At 41.1% G+C, this 23,148-nt stretch overlaps 1 protein-coding gene across 1 annotated transcript in view; it reads right to left on the minus strand.

Annotated features, from left to right (window-relative positions):
* CTNNA1 (catenin alpha 1) overlaps nucleotides 1-22,405 on the minus strand; it is a 177,855-nt gene extending 155,450 nt beyond the window's left edge. Inside the window, exon 1 of the mRNA XM_004282059.4 lies at nucleotides 22,262-22,405. The gene's annotated coding sequence lies outside the window, so the exon portion shown is untranslated. The remainder of the gene's footprint in view (nucleotides 1-22,261) is intronic.
* Nucleotides 22,406-23,148: the final 743 nt, after the last annotated feature.

A 23,148-nucleotide genomic window follows, 5' to 3' on the forward strand; every position in this document is an offset into this window, starting at 1 on the left:
CAACTAAGCCCACGCGCCACAGCTACTGAGGCTGCATGTCACAACTACTGAAGCCTGTGCACCTAGAGCCTGTGCTCCGCAACAAGAGAAGCCACTGCAATGAGAAGCCCGCGCACCACAACAAAGAGCAGCCCCGCTCGCCGCAACCAGAGAAAGCCCGCGTGCAGCAATGAAGGCCCAACGCAGCCAAAAATAAATAAATAAATACATACATTTATTAAAATAATAATAAAGAAAAAAAGACTAGACTATCATTATCTTTAGATGGCTTTTGTGAACATTAAATTAAACAGACTGTGATCCGCTGAATGAGTCCACGCTAACATGAACAAAAGAGAAGAAAAGTTCCTCTGTAATAGGAAATTAACCAACAAATAGGGAAGGAATAACATATTTAGAAAAATCACCATTTAGGAAACATCATAATAATATTCAGGCAAGAATTACCAAAGAATGCTAAAGCAAACAGATGAAAAGTTTACTAAGAAACTGAGTACTTACATAGTCTCATAGTAACTCCCAACAGATTACTGATTACCAAGAGGGGAAATATAACTCTGTAGTACAGAAACCCGGCAAACACCACCTTAGCCAAGTGACAAAAATTAACATCCCTAATAATGGGACAAATGGACATCATGTACCCCCTGGTACAATGCACTGAGAAGGATACAGCATCACCTTCTGTGGTATTTCCTACCAATATTATCTAACCTCAATCTTGTCATGAGGAAACATCAGACAAACTCAAAGTGATGGATATTCTACAGAATAACTAGCTACAGTCTTCAAAAATGTCAAGGTAGGAAAAACAAAGATAGGCTGAGAAATTCTTCCAAATTAAAAGAGGCTAAAAAAGACATGAAAACTAAATGCAGTCATTCTGGACTGAAAATTGGATTAGGAGGAAAAAAAAATTGAGACAACTGATAAAATTTGATCAGGGACTCTGAAATAGATAATAAATAGTAATGTATCAATGTTAACTTTTCAAATTCCCGTCATTATATTGTAGCTATGTCCTTGTGACATGTAATGGGAATGATGTCTGCAACTTATTCTTATATGGTTTAGAAAAAACTAATGTATTAAATATATGCATATATACAGAGAAGAACGGAAAGTGGGAGGAAGAGTGGGAAGGAGAAGAAAAGAAGGAAGAGGAGAAAGACAAGGAACAGAGGGAAATTGAAGGGGAAAATGAGAGACAGTATGGAGAAAGGGAGGGGTAGAAGGAGAGAAGAGAAGGGAGGAGGAGAGGGAGAGAACAAGGGGGAGGGGAGAGGAGAGGAGAGGGAGAGATGTCTTGAAATGTGGCTAGTGTAGCTGAGAATTGATTATCTTTATTTTATTTCATTTTAATTAATGTTAAATAGCCACCAGTGACTACCTTATCGGACAGCACAGTTCTAAACCCCCTACAGAAAGCAACATCAGACATCTAAATCCTATATTTGAATAATGACCAGGACAAGGTAGAACTGCGCATGTCTGTGACCAGTACACTCCTAACAACTTTACTATAAAAAATATGTTTGTATCCTCTCCCATATATGCGTGCTTGAGGCACAAACAGGTAGACTCCTTCAGATATAGCTGAAAATATTACTGGAGGCATCATCTAAAAATTCTAGAATCGCTGAAGATGGAATGCCAAAAGGAATGTGGATTTGCTTAATCTGGTAACACAAAATGCCCATTTCCAGGGAATTTGTTTCATTTCAAGTGGGCAAATTTGCTCTCTACACTCATATTATGTCAAGCCTACACTTTGGTTTTTAAAGGTTATTTGCCCACTAAACATCAGCCCAAGTGAGCAAACCCTAGGAGATGGGAGTCCTTTAGATTGCTACAGGACTGACAACAGCTCAAGCAAATGTCATCAAATGTCAAAGATAAGACATTTCAGAAGGAATGATTTTTCCCCATGGATCCCACATTTCTGTATCCTAGCATTCCAGCCACTGTATCAACACAGAACAGAAAATCTTTCAAAGGTTGCAGAGGGAAGGAGTCAAAAGACAACTTAAGTGAAGTTAGCTGCAAGAAGACATGTGGTCACATTTGGATTTTAATTATTAAACAAGTACAACATACAACAATTCACTTTCCCAAAGAAATACACCTTTTCATTTTTTTCTTGAAATAAAAAGCCTTCTCAAAAGGAGCTCAGGGAAAAGCACTTAGCCCAACCCCTGCCTGAGGAAAGGCACCTGGCCTGAGGACTTGATTACTTTTGAAAACCAGCAAACAAGATCCAAACACCATACACATGCATTCTTATGGTTTTAGAATCCATTGCTCAGGCCCAATGAGCAAAACTGGAGAGGATGAGAGTCCTGAGCTGAGAGACAAGGTCTCAAGCCACAGGGAAGCTGCCAAGGAGAAGAAAAGCTGTTTGGAGATAACTCAAAGAGGGAGCAAGCTGCCCAAGGTGAGCCTGGGAAGACTGGACCAGTCCAGTAACGGGGAAAAAGGCTTCAGACACTTGGAGAAAAATTAGGACTGCCTTAGAGAAAGAACAAGAGTCCCCTGATGATCTGTACACATGTTGATTGATAATAAATTTTAAATTATCAAAAAAACAGTCTTTTGGGTCTTTTGTTTTCCCAATTACAAAATAATTTCACTTTCTTATTAACTGGAAAAGAAGGCAGAGTGTAAGCACACTAATGAACTGCAAACGACCCTGACCTCTCTGGGTCTGGGGAGACCCACTAGGGACTGGTAAATGGGAAAAGCATGTGCCCAGCTTCCCATGAGCTCCAGGCAATCTTTATCATGCACACCTCTGGTTAGCAGATCATTCGATTTTTTAAGAGATCCAAACTTGCAGATTTTTACATTAAATCTCCCAACTTTAATGTTAGAAACTTGTTCCAAAAGATTTTACCACTGGATGGGACAAACACTCATATCTGAGTACTATGTTTGCCCTGTTGGTCACCACTTTGCAATCACTAAACAAGATTCTCCCCTGAAGTCCTTTCTGATTGATTCCACATCCCAGAACTCCACATCCTCTTAAGTACTGTCTCTGAGGAGGGAGGTGTTAAGACAAAAGACTCAAATCACTCACTTCCATTGAGAAACTTGAAATATACTGACACTTGAGAACTGAGAACCCATTCAGTGTGTTTTCAAGTCTTTCAATAACCATGATGGAAGCAGACTGCCTTGTGAGGCATCTTTAATCAAAGGCCCCTCCAAGAGTGACACCAAATGTTATTAAACTATAGTACAGAATCAAGTTATGCTTTTGGTGACTCCAACCCTACAAGGATTTCAAACAGCAGAGGTAGAACATTTAAAAATCTAATGAAGGGCTTCCCTCGTGGCGCAGTGGTTAAGAATCCGCCTGCCAATGCAGGGGACACGGGTTCCAGCCCTGGTCTGGGAAGATCCCACATGCCGCAGAGCAACTAAGCCCGTGCACCACAACTACTGAGCCTGCGCTCTACAGCCCATGAGCCACAACTGCTGAAGCCCATGTGCCTGAGCCTGTGCTCCACAACAGCAGAAGCCACTGCAATGAGAAGCCCGTGCACTGCAAGGAAGAGTAGCCCCCACTCACCGCAACTAGAGAAAGCCTACGTGCAGCAACGAAGACCCAACGCAGCCAAAAATAAATTAAATAAATTAATTTTTAAAAAAAAGAATACTGACCTCTTCAAAGTTTAAAAATAATTTTAAAAATAAATAAAATCTAATACGTTCTCTGGAAAGAACATGGCTCCCGGAACCAGCTTCGTCATTTATTTATTCTCTGACCTTGGACAAGTGACCTCACCTTTCTGGATCCTCAGTTTTCTCATCTATAAAATGAAAGGGGTTGAATTCTAAGCTCCATGTCCTTCCAGCTCTGAAATTCTAGTATTCCCTTCATTTAAATGGTCTCTCAGTAGCCTCTGAAGTGTTTCATTAAACATAATTGATTTTTCCCAGGTTTAGCCTGTGGTATTCCTACCTGTATTTTAAGTTTTAACCTGATAACTATGCTTATGTTTCTTTATATGCCTTAAGTTGCTAGCAAGGTACTTTATGCAAAGATGCTTTATGCAGAGCAGACACAGTATTAGTTGAATTAAATTTATGCAATCTGATTTTGAAATATTTACAAGCCTACCAAGACAAAGTTCCTGCTTCAATCTTAGTCATAGCTTCTGCTTCTCTACAATTAATGACATTGTTTAAAGTAACTAAACAAATAACTTTTAAACTCTTGGCAATTTCTAGTTTTCCAATTAACTTACAGAGCACTCCTTCACAAGACCTATTACAAAACCTACTAGAGCCAGCCAACCTTAATGAATTACAGCAACCTTAGGTTTTTCCAGGAGGGATCACGCTTAGTGGAATGAAATAAAAAGTTAAACTGTGGTTACTCAGTCTTCATTACCTTATAAATAGCAATCCTGGCTATAAAGCAAAAGTTCACTATAAATTCAGACAGGGGCAGAGACGGTGGGCATGTGACTAGCAATATTCATGACAGAAAGAGAAATGGAGAAGCAACAAGCAGAAAATAAAAGCATAGTTCCATCAGAACCAAGAAGGCTGATTGTTGGCAAACTGTCTCATTTGTGCAAAGAGCTATATACCTTCTCCAAAAATATTAAATGTTCATTTACAACAGAATGGCCACATTATTCTTAAAATCTGTCTGCTCCAAAGCTTTAGAATATCTGCACCTAGCTACTAAATGCCAATTTTTTTTTAAACAGCAAGGTTAAGTTAATGCAGTGTTAGAATGGTTCATTTAAATGCAAATTAGGAAATTTAGAAATTAAAGTACCCACAGTAACGTTAACTGTCACAGTGCACAAGATATAGGACTGTGGATTACTCAGGGCAGTCGTAGGGATGCCAGGTTGCATCTGCATTAAACAGAGTTACCACAGCTGGTGGAATCTCAACTCTCAAATCTCCCAGTTACTGTCAAAAAAAAAAAAAGGTAACCTTTATAATTAAAACTCACTCCAGGGACTTCCCTGGTGGCACAGTGGTTAAGAATCTGCCTGTCAATGCAGGGAACATGGGTTTGAGCCCTGGTCTGGGAAGATCCCACATACTGCAGAGCAACTAAGCCCATGCGCCACAACTACTGAGCCTGCACTCTAGAGCCCACAAGCCACAACTACTGAGCCCACGTGCTGCAACTACTGAAGCCCTCGCGCCTAGAGCCGGTGTTCCGCAACAAGAGAAGCCACGGCAATGAGAAGCCTGCACACCGCAATGAAGAGTAGCCCCCGCTCGCTGCAACTAGAGAAAGCCTGTGCGCAGCAACGAAGACCCAATGCAGCCAAAAATAAAATAAATAAATTTATATATTAAAAAAAGCACAGATTCATGTAAACAAAAAGAAAACCTGTTCCCTCCAACCACCACAAAAAAAAGCACAGTCTCTTTCTAATCACAAGTACAATACCATTGTCCAAAAAAAAAATGCTTAGCCTTGGTCAAACCTGAGAGCCAAAACACAATCAAAGTAAAAAGTTTCCATCTACAGCAGAATACTGGATTACATAAACCAGTGATCAACTCATATACAAATACATTTTATATCAGGAACTTATATGGCACATAGTACAAGTTGTCACTCCACTTCCAGGTATATATAGATCTATAAGAAAAAGGACACTTGGCTAGATCTTTATTATTTTTTTAAGATTATAATTATGATTACTTTTATTATTATAATTATTTTTTAAAGATAATTATTTTTAATCATAATAAAACATACCATCACTCTCATTTTGTTTCTTATCTTCTCTAGAGTACCAAAGGCAATGTGGAGGTACTTCCCTGGCAGTCCAGTGGTTAAGAATCTGCCTTCCAATTCAGGGGACTCGGGTTCCATCCCTGGTCGGGGAACTAAGATCCCACATGCCGCTGGTCAACTAAGCCCGCGAGCTCCAGAGCCCGTGTGCCACAACTAGAGAGAAGCCCGCACGCCCCAACAAAAAATCCCACAAGCCGCAACTAAGACCCGACACAGCCAAATAAATACGTATTTAAAAAAAAATAACAGGCAACGGGGGAAACACAGGGAACAACTGAATGAAAGAACTTCCATGCCACAAGCATTAGGAGACACAATGATTACCAAGAGCACTAAGCAAAGGACAAAAGGTAAACCTAAAAAAAACAATGTTCAGTCCACCATTTAGCCACTCAATCAGCAAATATTTTAGTGCCTTCTCTGTATAGACACTATTTGAGACCAAAAACTCTGCCTTCGTCAAACTACGCTGTAGTAACAGTATAAATAAGTAAACAAATAAGACAATATCTGTGCTAGAAAGAAAATTAAGCAGGATAATGGTAATGCAATTAGGTAGGGTCCTTCCAGGGCCTTTCTGTCTGGGTAACACGAGCTGAAATCTGAAAGTCAAGGAAGAGCCAATCAAGTGAATTATTTGGGGGAAGAGCGCTGCAGGCAGAGGTAACAGAGACAAGGCAGCATCTCCCAGGACTTAGAGAAAGCGGTGGCCAATGTGGCTGGAGCATAGAGCAAGAAGAGGTGAGAGAGATCAAGTGAAGGAAAAAACAAAAACAAGCTCCAGAGCTGCTGAAGTAACTGCAGTGTGGTCTGGATATCTGTGTTCGTTTACTTAGCTTCCACTCGACATGGTTGAGACCATCAACAAAGGAAGTGTTTAAGAGAAAATTGCACTAAGCCCTCTAACAGGCAACTGATTATGGCTACACAGGAAGTCCCTGTTTCCATAAGAAACTGGATGACTCTGGTCTGAAAAACAAAGATGAAACCAGCATGTGGACTGGAAGCACAAGAGAAAAGAGACAAAGGGAGAAAAAAGAGGGTTTTGTTTTACAACAATGGGACTAAAAGGCAGAGAAACTTCTCACACAGCTGAGAAGTACGCAGGAAGAAGAGGACTGTACTTTTCTTGGAGAGCCAGGAGAAAAGATGCCGGAACTTAACTAGAGTATAGGAAGTTACCCAGACTGAGTAAGAAAGCAAGAAAACTATCTCTAAAACTTGTAATGTATACCTTTGATGACCTAGTTTGTCATTCACTTGTCAATGACTGACCAATTACCACATCCTGGGGATCCTGCTAGGTGCCAGGGACACAAAGACTAATTAGAAATCCCTACCAGATCATCACAGCAATTAATTATTAAGTACAAAAGGAAAAAGTTGCCTTTAAATGGAACAATCTGGCAGATGCCACTTTATCACAAGTGTTTAAACTTAGCATCACCACCAGTAGAACAACCTGACAATCATTTCAATGCCCTGAGAAAAGTACATCATCACACATGTACTGTTCCTGCCAAAAGTGGCAATAATAAGACAAATCCAAACTGTGGACATTCTATAAAACTGGCTTAAACTCTTCAAAAAAGTGTCAATGTCATGGGGGAAAAAAAGACTGAAAATCAAAACTAAAGAGATACAGGGGGCTTCCCTGGTGGTCCAATGGTTAAGACTTCATGCTCCCAATGCAGGGGGCCCGGGTTCGATCCCTGGTCAGGGAACTAGATCCCGTATGCCATAACTAAAAAGACCCCGCATGCCACAACTAAAAAGACCCTGCATGCTGCAACAAAGATCCCGCATGCCGCAACTAAGATCTTGTGCAGCCAAATAAATAAATATATTTTTAAAAAGAATATAATTTGAAAAAAAAAAGAACTAAAGAAATGCAACAACTAAATGAGGTATGGGATCTTTTACTGATTCCTGGATTAAAAAAACTATGAAGGACATCACTGGGACAACTGGTGGAATTTAATATGAATATGGACTGTACATGAGATCAGTATTTCTGGGCATCTTGTTAAAAGGCAAATTCTGAATCAGTAGGTCTAGGGTAGTACGTAACAGTCTGAATTTCTCACAAGTTCCTAGGGAGAGCAGACACTGGTTCTTGGACCACTCTTTAAAAGAAATCATGTTACTATTATCAATGTAAAATTTCTTATATAGTGTAGTTAAGTAAGGCAATGTCCTTACTCTTAGAAGTTACATGCCAAAAAACCTAAGGGTGAAATACTTGGTGTCTGCAGTCTACTTTCAAACTCCTCAGAAAAAAAGTTTACATAGAGTAATGGAGCAAATTTGAAAAATGTTAACAATTGATGAAACTAGGTAAACTGAAGAATCAAGTGCTCGTTGTATTACGCTTTTACAACTTTTCTGTACGTTTGAAGAATTTCAAAAACAGCTGGGGGAAATGCTCACAGTCTAGAATGGAAAATAGTTACAATAAAACAAAGTATAGAGTTGTACAGTGAACCACCAGTGCAAAGAGGAGCACCCAGGAGGGAATCCCCAATGGCCAAAGAGTCCTCACTGAGGATCTGATGTACTGGGAGGGAGGGAGGGCGGTTGTTTCAGTTTGTGCAAAGGGACCAGAGAATTTTGGCACCTTCCAAGAACCACAAGTGTAAATGAAAAATATAAGACAGATAGTGAAATGGCAGAAGATAAGGCTAAAAGATAAGCAAAGAAATTAAGAAGGCCCTGGAAGTTATCTTTCTTAACTTGAAAATACCATTCTGTAATACTTGAGAAATCCTGAAATGCACACCCCACCCCAGAAAAAAACCCTCAAAGACAAAGGAGAAAACCCCATCTCTTACAGTAACCATAGTAAAGACCAAAAGCCAACAGCAAGTGCCTTCCTGGCCAGAGGAGCACTTTCCCAATCTAAAGGACTTCACGCACATGACCGCAGAGCTCAGTTCCTTAAACCCCACAAGGCTCGAGCCAAGCATTTTCCTCCCCATCTATTCCCCCTTGGCCTTCCTCATCTCCCCCTACCAAAGCTCCACCAAACCAGGTCCCCTAGAAGGAGACTCTAGGCCCCTTTCCTCCTCTTCCCTCCCCGCCTCTGCATCTTAGTAAATATCTCACTCTACTAACCCTTCCCATTCTCAGGAGTCTTCTCATTTCCAATCACTCTCCAGACAGCCCCAGTTATCACTGTCATGGAATTGACTCTCCTCTGAAAAGAACTTGGCATTGCTTCCCCACCACAGGCAGGATGAAGCAGAAACTCCTACAAACCTTACTCACAATGGCCTGCCAACCTCATCACCTGCCTCTACTCCAAACTCTTCTCCAGATAGTATAAGTCTCCAGACCTTTATATAACCCCTATCCTCTGCCCAGAGCACCCCTCCAGACTCTTCCAGACTCTTCCATCTTCCTTCAAGGCTCACACAAATATCCTCTGCTTTCATAGAAAGAGCTGTTCCCTCTTTTCTGGGTTCCCCCATCACTTTACATCTCTATTTCAGCACTTGCCACATAGCACGATAACAGTGTGTCCATCTCCCATAAAGCTGAGAGCTCCTTTAAGTACAGAGATCATGCCTTTTTTGAGCATGGTAACTTTCATCTAACAACATTCTATAAATGATTAACTGAACTGGCTCGACTGTTTTTAGATTTCATCTAGCAACACCGATGTGTGTGCAAAGAAATCTCTCTCCCGTTATAGATTAGCAAAAAAAAAAAAAAAAAAAAAGGCAGGATTAATAAATGCATTGTATTTAACTGAACCCTTCCCCCTGCAATTGAGATACAGCAAACTAAACACAACCTTAGACCCTAACTCAATAAAGATACCTAGAAAACATTACCTCTTTCACAGGTCTTAATGACACCAAAGAAGCTTAAATTTCTCTCAAGGGTTGCCATCTTCCATTTCCTTGAGTTTTTTCCCCTCCTCCCAAGGGATCAAGCTCACATTTCACTTATCCACTTCTGTGCAAAATGACAGGTTTCTAAAGATACACTTCAAAGTCAGTCCAGAGCTTTTCTGAGAACATAATGACCCCAGGTCCAAGGAAGCAAGAAAATGGTAACAGATGATTATAAGAAACCTTTGCCAATTTAGAGATCCCCAGGAACAGAAAACCCCCAAGAACACTGACTCGTCAGTAATAATAATCTACCCTTTCAGCTCTGCCTTATTCAGTGCACTATCATTTTTCACAAACCATGATTAAGAGTCTAGATTAATACTGAAATATTTAACATAATGAAATATTCAACATACCATGAGAGAATAGTAACAATGCATCTTTGCTTGGAAACAAAGCACGTATCAGAGTTGCACAGGGCAAATGGACTATTAGCAAAGGCTCCTATCCTCCGTGTAACTTGAAATGGGTCACAGTGAATGCGTTTTCTGAGTTATCATAGCACTTTCAGTTTCAAGAACAGTCTGCAGTCTAACCTAATAAACCAGTACATGTAATCTGATAATTAACCAGGCTTTCAACACACTCTTCAAATCATAATGTCTAATACTAACAAAATAAAACATAGCAATAAAACATTTTCAAAATACAACTGATGAGCCACTTACTTATGACAGTATTTAATAATGAAATCTCAGAACAAGAAAAAGAAGGAAATCCACAGCTCAGTATAATGAAATGGAATAGCCAAAATGAAATAATCCAGAAAAGAACTACCCTTTAAATTAGCAATTAAGGAATTACATCAGTTATCTAACACTAAGATTAAATTGGATTAAATTACTTCATCACAAAAATTAAATGCAAATGATAAATTTTTTCTTCTGTAAAGCCCTCTGTCTTTTTTTTTTTTAATTCTTACAGATGATGGTGGGAATGTAAGTTGGTGCAGCCACTATGGAAAACAGTATGGAGGCTCCTCAGAAAACTAAAAATAAAATTACCATATGATCCAGCAATCCCACTCCTGGGAGTATACCCAGATAAAACTATAATTCAAAGATAGGGACTTCCCTGGCGGTTCAGAGGTTAAGACTCTGCGCTGCCAATGCAGGTGGTGCAGGTTCCATCCCTGGTCTGGGATCTAAGATCCCACATGCCACATGGAGTGGCCAAAAAGATTTAAAAAAAAAGATACATGCATCCCTATTTCATAGCAGCACTGTTTACAATAGCCAAAACATGGCAACAACCTAAATGTCCATCAACAGATGAATGGATAAAGATGTGGTACATACTCAGCCATAAAAAGAAACGAAACTGAGTTATTTGTAGTGAGGTGGATGGACCTAGAGTCTGTCATACAGAGTGAAGTAAGTCAGAAAGAGAAAAACAAATATCGTATGCTAACACATGTATATGGAATCTAAGGAAAAAAAAAAGTTCATGAAGAACCTAGGGGCAAGATGGGAATAAAGACACAGACCTACTAGAGAATGGACTTGAGGATATGGGGAGGGGGAAGGGTAAGCTGTGACAAAGTGAGAGTGGCATGGACATATATACACTACCAAACGTAAAACAGATAGCTAGTGGGAAGCAGCCGCATAGCACAGGGAGATCAGCTCAGTGCTTTGTGACCACCTAGAGGGGTGGGATAGGGAGGGTGGGAGGGAGGGAGACGCAAGAGGGAAGAGATATGGGAACATATGTATATGTATAACTGATTCACTTTGTTATACAGCAGAAACTAACACACCACTGTAAAGCAATTATACTCCAAAGACGATGTTAAAAAAAAAAAAAACTATCTCTGAATGGAAGCATTGGGTTTAATCAGTTCTGAATTTGAACAGTCTCTTTGTTTCTCTGTACCACTAGAAAGAGTGGTGTGTTGAGCAAATATTGTTAATATGCCTGAAAGTCTACCTTCAAAGTCTCTACAGAGGTTTAACTGTATATAAGCCAAGGGTCACCCTTAGGATTCTGGTTTTAGTCCATTTTATAAAACTAAGACTGTAGTGTCCTCTGTATTCTTTTAGTGTCATCTAAATAAAGTTCTAACTAATATTCCCAAATGTTATGTTATCTTACAGGTGAAGGGCAATCACAGGTTTAAATGAAGGCAAACTGTAACCATGCAGGCCGTTCTTTTTTTTTTTTTTTTTTTTTTTTTCCCCCAGTACATGGGCCTCTCACCATTGTGGCCTCTCCCGTCACAGAGCACAGGCTCCGGACACACAGGCTCAGCGGCCATGGCTCACAGGCCCAGCCACTCCATGGCATGTGGGATCCTCCTGGACCAGGGCACGAACCTGTGTCCCCTGCATTGGCAGGCGGACTCTCAACCACTGCGCCACCAGGGAAGCCCCCCTCTCTTCTTTTACTACAATGGGACTACTAAACAGATGACAAGAAATTTTAAAAATCTAATCACACTGCTCATACAATACTTGCTCCAAATCTTTGTTACAAATATTTAGAATGACACTCAAAGTTGCCTTGCAAACTGTATTTACCTTATATGCATTGCTCCAAACTTGCAGCCAGTGAAAAAGCACAAATTAAATCCCAATCAAAAGGGGGTTTGATAGATGACAGCCCACCAACAAGTAAATAGAAATGCATGGTAATTTCAAGCTCCATTAGAAATGGAGTTGGGGGTATGCTTGCACACAGAGAAAGTTTGATAGTTATAAAAAAAAAATAAGGGGGAAAATAATGAACATTTAGAGGCTCCAACAGAGAAAGGGCAATGCTGAAGTTTTATTTTGAAGCACAGTTATTTCTGCACACTCTGAACTTTCAATAATGGATAAATTTAGTATAGTGCTCTTGCAAGTGAACAAAACAGCATGAGAGAGGGCAAGTAAAGCCAGACTGTTCACCTCCCTACACAGTTCGGCCCATTCAGCCCAGGCCCACAACATGGGGGGCTGAGCTGACCACCACACTGCACAAGCAACAAATACCACCCTCAATGTCTGGAAGCAAGCACAGTGGCACCTAGGCCGGACAGGTGCCACTGTCCGGCCTAGGTGAGAGATTAGTATCCAGAATATATATAGGAACTGTTGCTCTGTGAGACTCTCTACAATGCCTGATGTAACTTTTTTTCTTAAGAGAAAACAGAAGGTACTAATAAGACAAATCCTCCAACACATAAGGTATAACCAAAATTCCTTTAAGACTTCTAAGTGTGTGGCTTCAGTCCCTCAAGAGGAAAAAATGATTTGGGCTGGGAAAGCAGAAAGGATAATTGATTTCATGTTTTTCACTATTTGTTTATCTCTATACAGAAGGTCAAACTTGCAAAATACATATTTTTTGAATGAATTTGTTTTTACCTGTTTATTTTTTCACTTTTTATATGCAGTAAAATTCACTCTAGTATACTATCCTATGACTTGTGACAAACTCAATTGTGCAATCACCTCCATAATAAAGAGATAGAACAGTTTAAAGAATTTATTTTATTTTCACAACAGCACACACATACAACTAAACCATAGACCCTAACTGTACAAAAGATTATTCACTTCAAGACCAAATTTGGCATCAAATTACTGCAAAGCTACAGTAATCAAAACAGTGTGGTACTGGCATAAAGACAGACACAGAGATCAATAGAACAAAATAGAGAACCCAGAAACAAACCCTCTCATGGTCAAATGATTTTCGACAAGGTGTCAAAACCACTCAATGAGGAAAGGACAGTCTTTTCAATAAGTGGGGCTGAGAAAACTAGATATCCACATGTAAAACAATGAACGTGGACTCTTACCTAATATCATATATAATAATTAACTCAAAATGGATCAAACATCTAAATGTAAGAGCTAAAACTATAAAACTCTTAGAAAAAAAAAAAAATCACAGGGGGACTTCCCTGGTGGCACAGTGGTTAAGAATCCACCTGCCAATGCAGGGGACACAGGTTCGATCCCTTGTCCAGGAAGATCCCACATGCTGCAGAGCAACTAAACCTGTGTGCCACAACTACTGAGCCTGTGCTCTAGAGCCCGCAAGCCACAACTACTGAGTCCGCGTGTCACAACTACCGAAGCCCACTTGCCTAGAGCCGGTTCTCCGCAACAAGAGAAGCCACCGCAATGAGAAGCCCACACACAACGAAGAGTAGCCCCCACTCGCCACAACTAGAGAAAGCCCACGTGCAGCAACGAAGACCCAACGCAGCCAAAAATAAATAAATAAATATTTTAAAAATCACAGGGCAAAAGTTTCATGACATTGGGCTTAGTAATGATTTCTTGGATATGACACCAAACGCACAGGTAACAAAAGAAAAAAGAGATAAATTTCCTCAAAATAAAAACCTGTGTGTACCAAAGGACATTATGAACAGAGTGAAAAGGCAATCCAGACAACAGAAGAAAATAACTGCAAAACATATATGTGAAAAGAGATTAGTATCCAGAATATATAGAAAACTAAAACTCAACCAAAAAAAAAAACAACTCAATGATGTGCAAAACACTTGAATAGACATTTCTCCAGAGATATACAAATGGCCAATAAACCCATGAAAAGATACTCAATATCACTAATCATTTGGGGAATGCACATCAAAACTATAATGAGATACCATCTCACATTCATTAAGATGGCTACTATCGGGGCTTCCCTGGTGGCGCAGTGGTTGAGAGTCTGCCTGCCGATGCAGGGGACACGGGTTCGTGCCCCGGTCCGGGAGGATCCCACATGCCGCGGAGTGGCTGGGCCCGTGAGCCATGGCCGCTGAGCCTGCACGTCCGGAGCCTGTGCTCCGCAACGGGAGAGGCCACAGCAGTGAGAGGCCCGCGTACCGCAAAAAAAAAAAAGATGGCTACTATCAAAAAAAAAAGAAAAAAAAAGAAAATAACAAGTGTTGGTAAGGATGTGGAGAAATCAGAACCCTTGTGCCCTGCTGGCTGGAATGCAAAATGGTACAGCCACTGTGGAAAACAGTATGGCAGTTTCTCAAAAAGTTAAACATAAACTTACCATATAATCCCGCAATCCCATTTCTGGGTATATATCCAAAAGAACTAAAAACAGTGTCTCAAAGAGATATTTGTATACCCATGTTCATAGCAGTACTATTCACAGCAGAACTATCCAAATGCTTATTAGCAAATGAATGGATAAGCAAAATGGGATATATATAAAATATTATTCAGCCTTAAAAAGGGAAGGAAATTCTGATATATGCTACAACATGGATGGACCCTGAGGACATTATGCTAAGTAACATAAGCTAGTCACAAAAAGATTAAGATTCCACTTATACGAGTTACCTAGAGTAGTCAAAGAGACAGAAAGAAAGGTGGTTGCCAGGAGCTGGGGTAAGGGGGTAATGGGGACTTGAAGTTTAATGGGTATAGTTTTAATTTTACAACATTAAAAGACTTCTGGAGATAAATGGTGGTGATGACTGCACAATATGAATGTACTTAATACCACTTAACTATACATTTAAAAATGGTTATGTTGGTAAATTTTATGTTATGTGTACTTTACAATTTTTTAACTTAAGAAAAAAAAGGAAGGGAAGAAAATTCTGACACATGCTACAACACAGATGATCCTCAAAGGTTACATGAAATAAGCCAGACACAACAGGACAAATATATGATTCCACTTATATGAGGTACCTAGACTAGGCAAATTCATAAAGAAAAAAAGTAGATAAGAGGTTACCAGGGGCTGGGGAGAGGGCAGGATGGGGAGTTACTGTTAAATGAGTAGAGTTCCTGTTTAGAATGATGGAAAAGTTCTAAAATGGATGGTGATGAAAAAAATAAAAAATAAAATAAAATGGATGGTGATGATGTTTGCACAACATCGTAAATGCACTTAATGCTTAAAAATAGTGAAAATGGTCAATTTTATGTTATATATATTTAACCCCAATTTAAAAACATTATTTTAAGAGTAGCAAATCTTTTCCCCCAGGAATTCCACTTCTAAGAAATTTCCCTTAAGAAGTAAGGACAGGCAAAAGATTCAGCTACAAATTAAAGCAGCTCTGGAAGCAAATGAAATGTCCAACAGAGGACTGATTAAAGAAGCTATATTGGAACAGTAGGGGATCATTAATATGCTATGTTAACACTGTGAGATTAACCATATTTCATCAATTCTAAAGCATACATATTTCACATCTTTAAGTCTCTAAAATTTGGATGTGTCTTACAATTGATGGCATTTCCTAGTTTATTTGGCAGTGTTTATTTTCTTAGTGGTACATAAAGGTTAATCTTAATGCTATTAATAGGGGAAATGTTCAAGTATGATAAATGGACGGCAGATTACAAAAGAGCAAATAAAGTAAAATCTAGTTTTTATAAAAGTTATACAGTCAATACACATACCTAGAAAAAAAAATCACAGGATGTACACCAAAATGTTAACAGTGTTTATCTCTAGGTGATATAAATATGAATTTTTTTTATAAAGTTGTTGACTTTTTTTTGTTATTGTTTTTAATCTTTCAGCCATGCCGCGCAGCACATGGGATCTTATTCCCTCGTCAGGGATCAAACTCTCGCCCCCTGCATTGGAAGTGCGGAGTCTTAACCACTAGACCGCCAGGGAAGTCTCAGTGGTTTTATTTTTTTTAAAACTTAAATAAACTGGATGTAAAGCCATGCTGCCTCCACCCCCATATCAATCTGGCACAATCCTATATATAGCATATCTCCTCATATTAGATATGAGTCAGGTATCACAAAAGACTAAAAGATACAAAAGAATGTAATTGCCTTGAAGGAGCTCAGCATGTAACAAAAGAATTTATGGTCCACAAGAGTCTTTACAAAGGTAAATCAGCAACTCAGTGCTATGTAAATAACTGAACTAGTGCACTGGTTTTACTGATAAGACAACTTAATATGAACCAGATACATGTCCTGTCCAGCAGTCCATAACTAAAAGAATAAATTAGCATTCTATCATGTTAGACATTAAAATAAATATCCTTTATAAGTCATCTTAGTCATTACATAGACGACAAAGTTCAAACTCTCCAACTGAGACTCATAAGATTAAAAACCCCTAAAAGCAGGTTAACATCATAAATCATCAGATAATAGACACATAATCAATGACAAATTAGCAATAGCAGGAAACCCCCTACCATACAATTATTGTTTGCTATGACATTTTAAGAACTACATTTAAAAAAAATTCTTTCCAGAAGTTAGCTACAATAAAAACTTTACTTCCTGCCCTCAAAGTAGACAGCTCAGCTGGGGCGGGGGTAGGGAGAGACACACAGGGAAAAGCTCTATGACACTGGATTTGGCAATGACTTCTTAGAAGATACCAAAAGCATTAGCAACAAAAGAAAAAACAAACGGGACTTGATCAAAATTTAAAGCTTTTTAACATCAAAGGACATATCAACAGGGTAAAACTGAGAGAAAATATTGCAAGTCCTCCATCTAATAAGTGATTAACAGCCAGAATATACAAAGAACTCTATAACTCAACAACAAAAAAAACCCAAACAATTAAAATGGCCAAAGGACGTGAACAGAGATTTCTTCAAAGAAAATATACAAACGGCCAATAATCACATGAAAAATGCTCAACAACACTAAACATTAGAGAAATGCAAATCAAAACCACAATGAAACATCAACTCACATCCATCAGGATGACTATTATTAAAAAGTAAATAAAATTTTTTTTAATTAAAAAACAGAAAATAACAAGCGTTGGTGAAAATGTGAAGAACATGGAACACTTACACATTGCTGTTAGGAATGTAAAGTAACATAGCTACTGTGGAAAACAGTATGGCAGTTCCTCAAAAATTTAAGCGTGGAATTACCATACCAACTGACCTAGAAATTCCACTTCTGGGTATATACCCAAAAGAGCTGAAAGCAGTGACACAAACACATAGTTGCACACCGATGTTCACAGCAGCATTATCCACAATGGCCAAAATATCGAGGCAACCCAAGTGTTCATCAATAGATGAATGGATAATGGAATGTTACTCAACCTTAAAAAGGAAGGAAATTCTGACACATGCTACAACATGGGTGAACCCTGAAGGTATTATGCTAAGTAAAATAAGCCAGGTACTTAACATAGTTAATAATTCAAAGTGACAGAAAGTACAATGGTGGTTGCCCTCGGGCTGGGGGGAGAGGAAATGGAGAGTTATTGTTTAATGGATATGGAGTTTCAGTTTAGGACAATGAAAAATTTTTCTGGATATGGACAGCGGTAGTGGTTACACAACATTGTGAATGTACTTAATGCCACGGAAGTGTACACATAAAGATAATTTAAATGGTAAGTTTTGTTATGTATATTTTATTTTAAAAACTAATGAGAATGTCATAATCAGGTGCAAATTTTAGAATTTCAGGTAAGTTAAAGATCACTTTCAGCAACGATGATCAATGTCTCAATAGAAAAACCGTATCAATCAGCCTTCGGATGGATAGCATTCGTGTCAGAGAAGGATGGAGTATTCCACAACAAATGCCTGGCAGATTTAGAGACATGTAGCAACAATTCACAATAGAAAATAAGGCTGAAAAATAAGTTGGGGCCAGGACTCAGAAGGTGCTAAATGCCCATCTAAGATTCTCACTAGTGCAACAAGACAGCAGTACATTTCCCAAAAGAAGAATGAGTACTGCTTATGTGTAAAAGACTGAATGGTGGAGGGGAAGATAGTAAGAAATTCAACTAACTTCAGCAAACACTTACAGAGCAACAACAGAGTTCCAAATTCTCAGATTATAAAAACTGAAGAGAGAGGAGGGGTGGGTAGTGACTGCAAAGAGATTTCTGGAGTACTGGTAATTTTCTGTTTCTTAATCTGGATGGTGTCTATGGGTGGTGTTCACTCAAATAATTCATTAGACAGGTACTGCTATAATTTGAATACTTTTCTACATGTACGTTATACTTTAATTTTTTAAAGTTTTATTAAAAATAAAGGCTAAGACCCAACTTCTAAGAAACCCCCAGCTGAGAGGAAGTAATCCATAAAAATATTTACCAAATGACATGAAAGATGCAACCACAGAATATGTACAAGGTACCCAAGAAGCACTGAGATCCAACAGAGAACCCAGAGGCACTAACATCTAAGGTGAGTTTTAAAGAATAAACAAGTTTGTCAGATGGATGAGAAAAACAGTGCTCCAGGCAAAGGAAAAAATATGAAAAAGGCACCAAAGCAAACAATAGAACAATTTATCCAGAGAACTACAAGTAGTTTTGATAGTTCAAAGATAAGAAGATGATCTAAACTAGAGTGGAAGCAGAGAGAAGGGAAAACAGGAATTTATGTAAGAGGAAGATCAGATGTAAAGGATTTCATCTGATTAGATCTGGGTGGAAAGGAATAAGAATGGAATGAGGATGGTTCTCAATTTGCCCATAACAGCAACTTGGTCATCAAGGCCCTCCATAATCTGACTGTTGCCTCATCTGTCATAGTTCCAACCACAAGCCAGACTCCAGACAGAAAAGACTCCTTCCTCCTTCATTCAACGTGCATCTAATTTTTTTCTTTAATCTCCAGGCCAGGTACCATGCCGAAGGCTAAGGCTCACTTTCTAGCGGCAAAGGCAAACAGGGATATCAATAACAAGGTACAGTACAGTGGAATATACCACCTAGTGGGAAGAAGTTTGCTACCAGAAAGGAAAGTGTTAGCTTGAGTCTTGTGATAGGACAAAGAGCTCATTATAAAAGTGATGGAATACAAATTGGGGGAGTGGGGGAGAACAAGGTGCGTGACTGAGCAAACAACAAAACAACAGTAACAGATAATCCTAGGCCCCCACATCCAATTTATATGTAAGGCCTACCTCATTTCTCCAAAATACAGCTCCGTTTATCCCACCACCTTCACTCCCACCATCTTCCTAGCTCAACTCCCTACCTTCCACTTGTACACATATACAAGCCTTGCAAGCACTAGCAGGAGCAATCTTCTTAAAAAGGAAATCAGATCATGGAACTTCTTACAATGGCTTCTTACAGCTCTTAGAAGAAAATCCAAACATGTGACCTGGAGTTTCCTGGCAATCTCACGTTAAGGCCTTCTCCCCATCCTAAAAGTATTCAAGCTACACAAGTCTTCTCTTAGGTCTCTAAACACATGTTGTTCTCTCCTGTCTCATGACCATTATTTACACAAGCAGAATATCCTGTTCCCTCTGTCTAGATCTTCATCAGCACGCAAACCACTACCCCCAACAACCAGGTCTGTCTGTCACGTCTCACACTACTGCTACTTTCTCAAAGAAATCCCAGGACTCTGCCAGTTACTGCCTATCTCTACATCTGGTTTAGGTCTAAAGAAGAAAAAGGTCTCTCATTTTGGTCCTCTTGAGTTTTTTTGGTTTTGTTTTTGTTTTCTTTTTGTCTGCGTTGGGTCTTCCTTGCTGCGTGTGAGCTTTCTCTAATTGCGGCTCATTGCGGTGTGCCGGCTTCTCATTGCAGTGGCTTCTCTTGTTGCGGAGCACAGGCTCTAGGCACACAGCCTTCAGTAGTTGTGGCACGTGGGCTCAGTAGTTGCGGCGCACGGGCTTAGCAGCTCCGCAGCATGTGGGATCTTCCCGGATCAGGGCTCAAAACCCGTGTCCCCTGCACTGGCAGGTGGATTCTTAACCATTGCGCCACCAGGGAAGCCCGGTCCTCTTGAGTTTGAGATGCCCCTGGGGGCACCCAAGCAGCTCTCCAGTGCACAAGTGACCATGTGGATGAGGTGAAACATCTGTACTCAAAATAGAAGCTTCCACTTTAGCACAAGTATCAGACTTTAGCATAAGTTTGATGGCAGGGAGACTGCACAGAGAACTGCTTCTCAACTTGGAGGGAGAGGGCACCCCTGATCTCTTAAGTCACCATAGGAATGTTACTGATGGAAGGAGGGTGATACCACATCAATGGTGTGAAACACTGAGATATGCTGGACAGAATCCTGGATATGAGTGTACTAAACAACAAAAAGATTGAGAAACAAGAGCCAAAACTATAAGGAAAACCAGGAGAGATTTACATCACAATTCCACAAACTCCTTCGCCCTTTTATGCTTCCTCCCAACCAAACCCTACTCCTGTTTCATCCAGTTCAAATGCCGTCCCCTCCTGGAAGCATTAGCCCCCACTCCACATCTCCACCAGTTTTTATCATTATTATTATGTAAGACTGACCCATGCACAAGTTTCTCAACAGTAGTGTTATGGTACTGAACGCCATCAGCCTCGTACTACACCTGGGGTGTGTGTCTCTCCTCCTTATTACAACTGTGAGCTCTTGGGGGCAGAGACCATTTCTTAATCAACTGTGGTCCCTTAAGAAAGTGGATAAATTATTTTTTAACTTGGTAAAAGTCAAAAAGGGTAAATAACTGCGCAGAGGCTATGGATAATTTCTCAACCCCTCCCTCTTGTAAAATAAAATAACACATCTTAATTTGATTTATAAATTCATACTTTCCCAAAGTAACATACAGCTGTACAGTCTTTAAGAATCACTGCTACACAAAATATCCTCTCATCGAAATGCCTTTCCTGTTGCAACAATACAGTGGTGTAATCATTTCCTTCATCATAAACATGAAATGCCCTTAATTTAGTTGGAGACTTAACATATCTTACTCTTTTCTAAATTATCCTAAGTTTTGTACAAAACAAACACACCAAAAAAATGTTACAAAGACGCGCGAGTACATAAGAGGTTGTCAGTCCTGGATCTGAGCCAACTGCCGCCTGCATTATTGGGAAGCCATTCCTGCCAAGCCAAGGTTAGGCATTCAGTCAACATTTTTTCCAACAAGCGCTTCGCACACGCACACTCCTTTAAAAGTCAACAACAAAAACGTTCCAAGGACATTCGTGAAAACTAGTACTAATCAGTGTTAAGTGCGTCCAATTAACCAGCACAAGAAGTCTGAGTAATTTCACAACAAAGGTTAACACGGTGCACGCCAGAAGTCCACACGGGCGTGGCTGCCCTTCCCAGCCAGACTGTGTCAGAGAAAAGGGCCACTAAAAACTTTCACATACGCTCGGGCCGGGAATGCGGGGCTGCGGGCCCAGCAAATGTCCTGTCCACCTGACCAGGAAGTTTCGGTGGCGGGGGCGCGACCACAGAAACCACAAACCACACGTACTTCAATGGAAAACTCAACTCCCGGACCCGCCCGCACCTGGAACAACGCGCCGACTCTTCCCTACAAGGAAGGCAGCCGAGGGGGCCCAGCGCGGGCCTGGCGCGCGCACCAAGCCCACTTGAACAAAGTTTAGAAACCGGGAGAAACTTTCAAGTGAGGAAGCGCCGCGGCGGCGCGGGGCCGGCGGCTCGCTCTGCTCCAGCCGCCGCGGCCCCTCAACTTCCCGAGCGCCAGGAAACGCCGGCCCCGCCCGGCCAGGGCCCAGGCCCGGGGCGCCGCCGGAGAAGAGGGCCGGAGGCCGCACCAGCGCCCGCCCGGAGCCCGATTCCGGGCGGGGTCGTGGAGGTGACCGCGCCCGGCCCGCCCACCCGAGAAGCCCCTCGGCCCGGCTGGGGAGCCCGCACCCGCACGAAGACAATTACCTGCGGCGAGCTCGGCGAGTGCAGGAAGATTCCCGAAGCCCGAAGCCGACTGCCGCCGCTTTGTCTCCGCCTGTCCGGCTCCGAGGAGGAAATGGGCCGCCCGGCGCCCCCGGCCCCGCCCGCCCTTCCCAGCACCTCCCTCCGGCGCGCTCTTCCCGGCGCCTCCCGCTGCAGCCCAGCTTTCCCGGTCCTCGATTTGGAGAGAGCCCTCGACCAAAGAGCCTGGCGGTGCCAGGCCTGGACCCCCAACAGGACCTCTTGCTCTCCGCCCCTCACCCCTGAGTTACTTAATTCCAGGCCCCTAGTGATCTAGGGATGGGAGTGACCCCCCCCCACCCCAGAGGAAGGAGGAGCGCTGACTCCTGGAACAGCCCGCGAGCGGGGGAGGGCAGGTGAGTCACCGCTCCGCGCACAGGTGAGTCTCCGGGCGCGGCCTGCTCAAGCCCCACCCCCCGCTGGTGCCCCAGGGACCGGGTGAGGTGCTGAAGAGTTCCACAGGTGTTCGGAGTAACAGGCTTCCGGAAAAGTGCTCTAGGTCCACCCACTGGTTTTACAGAAGGAGAAGCTGAGGCCTCACAGCTTGAGGCGAAGTGGAAGTAGAATCCGACTCTAGGGAACTCATAATGTGCGATGGAAGCCCTTCTAGAAGTCACCTAACTCATCTGTCACTTGACAGATGGGGAAACCGAGAGCTCTCCTGATGGAGGACAAGAGGCTTCTCACATCAGTGTCCCCTCCTGAGATTGCCCACACACACACACACACACACACACACACACACACATACACATACATACACACAAATTTGAAGGACCTGGCGTCTATTCCTATCCTTCTGGCCATTTACGGAATTTTATTCCCACTCTTCCTTATCTTCCTGATGAATG

Source organism: Orcinus orca, chromosome 3 (genome assembly GCF_937001465.1).
Source record: "Orcinus orca chromosome 3, mOrcOrc1.1, whole genome shotgun sequence".
Classification (NCBI taxonomy): Eukaryota; Metazoa; Chordata; class Mammalia; order Artiodactyla; family Delphinidae; genus Orcinus; species Orcinus orca.